Below are 6,769 nucleotides of genomic sequence, written 5' to 3' on the forward strand. Positions count from 1 at the left end.
GGATTCCATATTATACGTGAAAAAGTGAAGTGACAGATATTGACCAGTTGCAAAATAAAGGTATGTTGACCTTGGAGTCAACCAGGTCTGGGTTTCACTGACTGGTGGTGTGACTGCGATCAAGTTATTTAACGGCTCTAAACCTTTACTTCATCCATGAAGTGGCAAAAATGATAGGACTCATATCATGGATTGTAGTAAGGATTAAATGAGTCGATCCATGCAAGGAGATTAGAACAGGACCTGACACACCGTAAGCACTCAATGACTTTAGCAGTTGTTATCATTATTATTATTGTTACTATTATTGTATGAATTGGAGATAAAGATGACTGCAACATAGACTTCTGTGAACATGAAATGAGATTAAGTGCCTGGCACAAGGCAGAAACTCATACCTGTGGACTTCCTGCTGCTCCCCTGGTGACAGACTCCCTGAGTTCTCATGTAATACGAACACCGAGGGACAGGTGGGACTCACTAAGCTTGAGCTCCATTTCGGATACAAAGATTATTGGAAGAAAAAGAATTTGAAATCGAAGGAAATTAGTAGGTACAGTCACCAAGCATTTCCCATTCTCAGTAGGAGTTTTAGTGCTTGGCTCAAACACCTGCATCTTTTCCATCCCCAGGGTAAGGATGCTGTGGGGGAACCAGAGAACCGGCCAGCCATCCACACCTTTATAACAAACTTTGCAAAGTGTGCTATGTTCTCGGTCTGATGAAACTAGTAAGCTACGCTATGAAAAGCTTACTGCCTGGTAGGGAAGACTAATTAGCAACTCTGAAAAAAATGGGGAAGATAGTTTTCCAGGGTGGGTGAGGAGTTGGAGAATGAGAACATACGACATTGTCAGTTCAGCTGCTTTGGAAAATGATTTAGTGATATTTAGCAAAGCTGAATGTGTTTATGACTGATTACTTCCCCTCTTAAAAATAGCCTGGTGCAGTGGTTCTCAGAGTGTGGTCCCTGGACCAGCAACCTCAGCATCACCCGGGAACTTGTTGCAAGGGCAAATTCTTGGGTCTTCTCTCGGACTTACTGAATCAGAAACTCTGGGAGAGGGGCCCAGCAATCCCTTTAAGAAGCCTGGGGATGGATTCTCAAGTTTGAGAACTTTGGCATCGAGGCATAAGAAAAGATGACAGAAGAATGTTGGAGAGAAGTGATCTAAATGTCTATTGCCAGCAGACTGTGATGATGTATTTCTTCAGTGTCATACTGTTCAGCCCCAAACAAGACTACACATCACCACGGTTGTATCTCAAAAACATAGTGTTGAGAGAAAAAAACCCAACAGTAAGTTGCATAAGAATCCAGGCAGAGTGCCACCATTTATATTATAATTTAAAAATATACAGAACAGTATAATATATATTTATGTAGTTCCATATTGTTTAGGGATGCATACATGCATTAAAAAAAATAAGGGAGAGAGAAAAGTATGTGATAGGAGAAGCCTATCCCAAGGTGAGTGGTAGGTGTGTTGGTTTTCATTATATTATTCTTTATACTTGTTTGAACTTCTAAAATGTATCATCATCAATTAATTTTAAAAAAGAGAGGTTTTCCTAATATATGCCTCTTAGTCTCTAGGGCAGCTTTCCTTTAGCTTTCTTGCTAAACATCTCCTACCAAAGGAAATACTTGCCATATGAGCCAGTTCAATTCTGTGGATGAACCAGAGGGCAGCTTATCTATTTTTTTCTGTTTTCATATTTGTAGACTCTTTATAGGTTTCAAAGTATTGTCTCACACATTTCATCTTGAAAATAACTTTGCGAGTGAGTGTGGATATTATTATTCTTCAGTTGACAGATGATGGAAAAAATCACATTGACTAACACTTCTGAGCACCGTACCATGTGCCACTGATAGAGAGAAGTGCTTTACACACACTTCACAGTGATCCCATCTGACCGATGAGGAAACTGAGGCATAGAGACGTTAAGGAACTTGCTCAAGTCCAGTAAATGGCAAAGTCAGAAGTCAAAATCAGGTCTGCATGAAGGCCAAGACCTTACTTTAATGGTTATTCTGTGCTATATCTTGTCACTAAAGAAAAGTGTGGTTCTAAAACTTGCCTAAGGCTGATTGGGATTGGAAACAGCTCTACATCTGCTCTCTTACACCAAAGTGTGGGTGATCCACACTGTTTTGCTTTGTTTTTTAATTTTTTAGAATTTTAATCCTCTATTGCATGTCAGGCTTTTTGTTTACAAGCAACAGAAATTGATGCTAGCTTATTTAAGCAGAAGGGAACTTAGTGGGAAAATATCAAAGGGCCAAAGGATGGAAAGAAAGACTGGAACACCACACTTGAAAATGGACAGACACCAAGGGCATTCTGTAGGGCTGGGCAGCAAGACTGCAGCCATGTCCAGACCACAGGAGGGCAGAGCTGTTTTTTTCTGTAATTGGGACATAGTCATTCTGAATTAATTTTCTACCAAGCCTACAAAATGGAAGAGAATAATCCTTCTCTCCATCGTACCCCCCACCCCCCAAATTAGGAAGCTATCAGGAAGGGGTAAATGGATAGCAGGGAGCAAAAATATAGCAAAATAAATTTCTATTGTGCCTTCTGTCTTCTTTGGGACATCATCCCACATGTAGGGGTCCGAATGGGTGTCTGAATCATAAAGATGGATTAGGTGGCCAGCCAGTTTGTGTCATGACATGTAGGAAGGAAGTTCATATCCTTAAGCAGGCAGTCACAGGAAACAAGGAAACAAGGAAAGAAAGAAAGAAATCCATCTTTGCCGTTTGGCATCCCCCAATGGGTAATTAAAATGATGCCACTGCTGTTTATACTACATTCAGAAGTGTTTTAATTTGTATTTAGCCAGAGGCTTTCTCGCAACAAGAACAATTTTACAAATCTAACAAATAATTATAAATAAATAAACTCTGCACTTCTGCTATGTGGGGGAACGTTTCCTTCAGGTAACACATTTATAAACCCACCTGTTTGACAATATGGAGCTAAAATAACAGTAGAGCTTGAACTGGCTGCTTAAGTGACAGTTGAAACGGTGTGTTTGTCAGCATAGAAATGAAAAACAATATCATGCGGGGTGGTAATCTAGTCCCAGAGGCAACATGGTCTATAAATGCTAAATTACAATAGACCCAGAATATAACCTTGCATAATTCTTGAATAAAGGATTTGAGGAACAGAAAACCCAAGGTAGCCAGAATTCAGATTAAAGGAAGCCTATGCAATTTATAGTTAAGGTGACTTGGAGACTATTGATACGGTCTCTAGGCACACCCCAAAATGCATTTGACATCAGTAACACAGGATATAATCATGAGAAAGAGCCTTTAAGGAGAAGTCATTATGTGGTTTTGTGCTCACCTCTCCTCTTGGAGCCCTTCTTGTCCCCAAATCTGCTCAGGTCAGTATGTGTTGATCCCAGACACAGTTGATTTTCCAATCTGCAGTTCATGGATGATTTCTTTCTTTCTTTTTTTTTTTTTCCCTTTTTGTCTTTTTTTGTGTCCGGCAACGGGATCGCAACCCTCGGTGAGGAGAAGTCATTATGTGGTTTTGTGCTCACCTCTCCTCTTGGAGCCCTTCTTGTCCCCAAATCTGCTCAGGTCAGTATGGGTTGATCCCAGACACAGTTGATTTTCCAATCTGCAGTTCATGGATGATTTCAAATGGAGCTTAGGTGATACCAGATTTCCTTTTTGAGTACAGTAGCTCGTGCGCCACCGGGCCGGCCTTCATGGATGATTTCAAATGGAGCTTAGGTGATACCAGATTTCCTTTTTGAGTACAGTAGCTGACCTTATTTTGGGGACTAGGGCCAGCAAAGCTATTTCCACTGCAGAATACTGTAGGGTCAAAAAATCCACTGGATACCGTCCAGCTCACTCATGTTCTGATGACACACAGGTGGGCCCCAAGTGTGAACCTATGCTCCTATCCTGCCTTCTCATTTTGAAGGACCAAGGGCCTAGGTAGGCAAACCAGGGTTGTGTGTGGCCTCAAGAAGAAATAGTTTTTGCTGAATAAGGAATATATGAAAAAAATTACAAGATTACCCCTTTATAGATATTTCCCAGGATTTCTTAACAAGTGATAGAGTTGTGTTCTTAAAAAGACTGGGGAGGATATAATAAAGGAATAAAGGAAGAGGAAGATTTTTCACATCAAGTACGCTGAAGTTATAAAAATCAAACATCTTTCAAGTAGGGGAGGGCTCTGTGCCTACCTCTGGCTATCTAAAAGGACATGTGAATATTCCAACCAGGTCAGCCCATTGTATGGTGCATGTGAAGGTAGGGTTCCTTCTGCATAACTAAAGCAGTGAAGAATATGTGTAAATCATATTTTCAATGCACTTATAGGTCTCACTCTTTAAAGAAGCCTTGTTGTAAATTAAATACTTGGAACCTAGCCATCAATTACTGTCAATTACTACTACTACTTAACTATATCCAGTTTGCTGAAAGCTGTCTTAGCCTTGGCGGAAGTACATCGCAGGCTTCTTATCTTAGGTAGTCTTCCCAGAAGTACTTATCTGACCTGATTCATTCTCTTTATTGCTCTCCCTTCCTTTCATTTGACAATTACTGTGTTCCTGCCATTTTTCAGACCTCTGTAGCTGGTTCTAACAAAAGAAAAAGATAATAGTTTCAGCACTCAAGGAACTCAGTCTAATGGCAGAAAACCAATGAGGATGTGATTGTGATTCATATTTGCAGTTCATTCTCTCGTCTCTCTGTTACTGGTAAGATTTCCTCTGCATGCCATTTACTACAGAATCTTTGGATAACCCTCCAGTGCCTCACCTTGCTGTTTAGGAGCTGTGGTGGCTCTGTTTCCTCACACTCCTTCTTTAGGACACTGGCACCTTCGATGTCTTTTTATAGACCCTCCCACCCTTGAGCACTATAAGTGGGTTTATGTCTTTCCAGGGAAGCTGAAACAGGTCCAGCCCACTGAAATGGACCTTAACCATGAATCACTGGATACTCTCAACATAAGGCCAGTTCTCATCCAAGAAAAGAGTTAAGCCCTTTCTGGGTCATTTTTCTCCCTAATCCCAGTGAGGGGTGGAGGGTGCCACCAGAGAATTCTCTTTTGTGATTTCCCTTTGCTACCACTAGGTGTCACTGTTCTACATAAATAAATTGGAACCAAATTGGTCTTGGCACTGTGAAATTTGGCCTCTGGTTAAGGGGTTTGGCAGGTTTAGGGATCTCCTCATTTTGAAGCTGTCAGGTAGTCATCATTGCCACCTAAAGACTAGCTACAGTGCAGGATCCAACCCTGCATAAAAAGTCTTTGATACTAAAGTATCTGACACATGTAGATTCAGTACTCTATATATCTTCTTTGGTATTAATCCTTTAAAAACAGATCTTTAAAGATTAACTTCTTGGAACAAAGACCATGTATTTATGGAATGTAGTGAGTGTCTCACTTTATTATTTATGCAGCTGTTTGGGAAGAAATATGTGGTTTTAATATGACATCATGTAGAAAACAAAGGAAATCTCACAAAAGGAGACTATTCGCCCTTCTACGAGTGACCTTCTTGTTGAAAGACACAAGCTCACACTCAGAGATAAAATATAAAATTGTCCACTTGATCCTCCCTTCCCCAGTTAAAAAAAATCCTAGAATTTTCTACCTTTTGACAATTAGTAGTGGATTCTCCACAGTTGCGAGGGGTCGTCAGGAAAACAAAAACACACCTCCACCCTCCTGCCCAGCATTGTCATTGAGTCAGTGATGTCTGATCTCTGACACACAGGAGACTGCTCTTTGAGTTATTTACATGTTCATTTCCCCCCTGACAATAAGATATTGTGTTCTATTCTAGTGTTTATAAAAATACAGGGGCCTCCCTGTAGTGATCAGTGAACCATTGCTCCTCACTTTTTTGTCTATAATCAATTGTCAGAGAGTCTAGGTCAACCATAAGAGGCTCTAGACAGGAATTTCTGCCCTCGATATACCCCTCTTGGAAGAACGTCTACTTTTATTGGTAAAGTAATGATCACAAAAGCCACTCAGCACTTTGAATATTATGTGGCATTGGACTTGGGCTCAGTTTTAAGATGGGGCCAGTCCCTTTGCTGGAAAAAGGCTAATACTAGTGGTTGAAAGGAAGAAAGTATGGCCACAGAAGAAGCCATATATGGAAGATTTTCATTTTGAGCTGTTTGACTAACAAGACAGTGGTTAAGTCCAGAATGGTTTTAGTAGTTAAGTCCAGATATGGCTGAGTTATAAAGCCCATGGCATGGCGTACTGATCGATAGAAACCAAAATGTTGTTTTTGATTGAACTCTCCTTACAACAACATAAAGCACCTTGGTCATCTGCACATATCTTTTGTTTTGATGTTCACTGGGGCATGATGGAGTATGATGGAGACAGTCCAATTCAGTTTCCTGTCCATGATTTTTCAAATCGTTTTGACATAAATGTCTTAAAAAAACATTTCTGGGGAAGCCCTTTGTTGCAAATAGCTGGCAAATAGCTTTGATTTTTGCAGTAGAGATTTGAGATTGGTTTAGGATTCCTTTGAGCCATTTTGAAATGCAATCTATTACAATCCAAAAGCTTCACCACGTAGTATGGATCCATGAAGTTAGTATGGTATCTTGACGCAAATAGCTTTGATTTTTGCAGTAGAAATTTGAGATTGGTTTAGGATTCCTTTGAGCCATTTTGAAATGCAATTTATTACAATCCAAAAGCTTCACCACGTAGTATGGATCCATGAAGTTAGTATGGTATCTTGA

The 6,769-nt window shown here is 40.2% G+C and overlaps 1 protein-coding gene across 1 annotated transcript in view; it reads left to right on the forward strand.

Moving 5' to 3' along the window:
• The window catches only part of HS3ST4 (heparan sulfate (glucosamine) 3-O-sulfotransferase 4), a gene marked incomplete at its 3' end in the record, with an annotated part of 439,460 nt that overhangs the window by 139,361 nt on the left and 293,330 nt on the right, over nt 1-6,769 (forward strand). The gene's annotated exons all lie outside the window — the stretch shown is intronic.

This window comes from Galeopterus variegatus, unplaced genomic scaffold (assembly GCF_000696425.1).
Source record: "Galeopterus variegatus unplaced genomic scaffold, G_variegatus-3.0.2 Scaffold623, whole genome shotgun sequence".
NCBI lineage: Eukaryota > Metazoa > Chordata > Mammalia > Dermoptera > Cynocephalidae > Galeopterus > Galeopterus variegatus.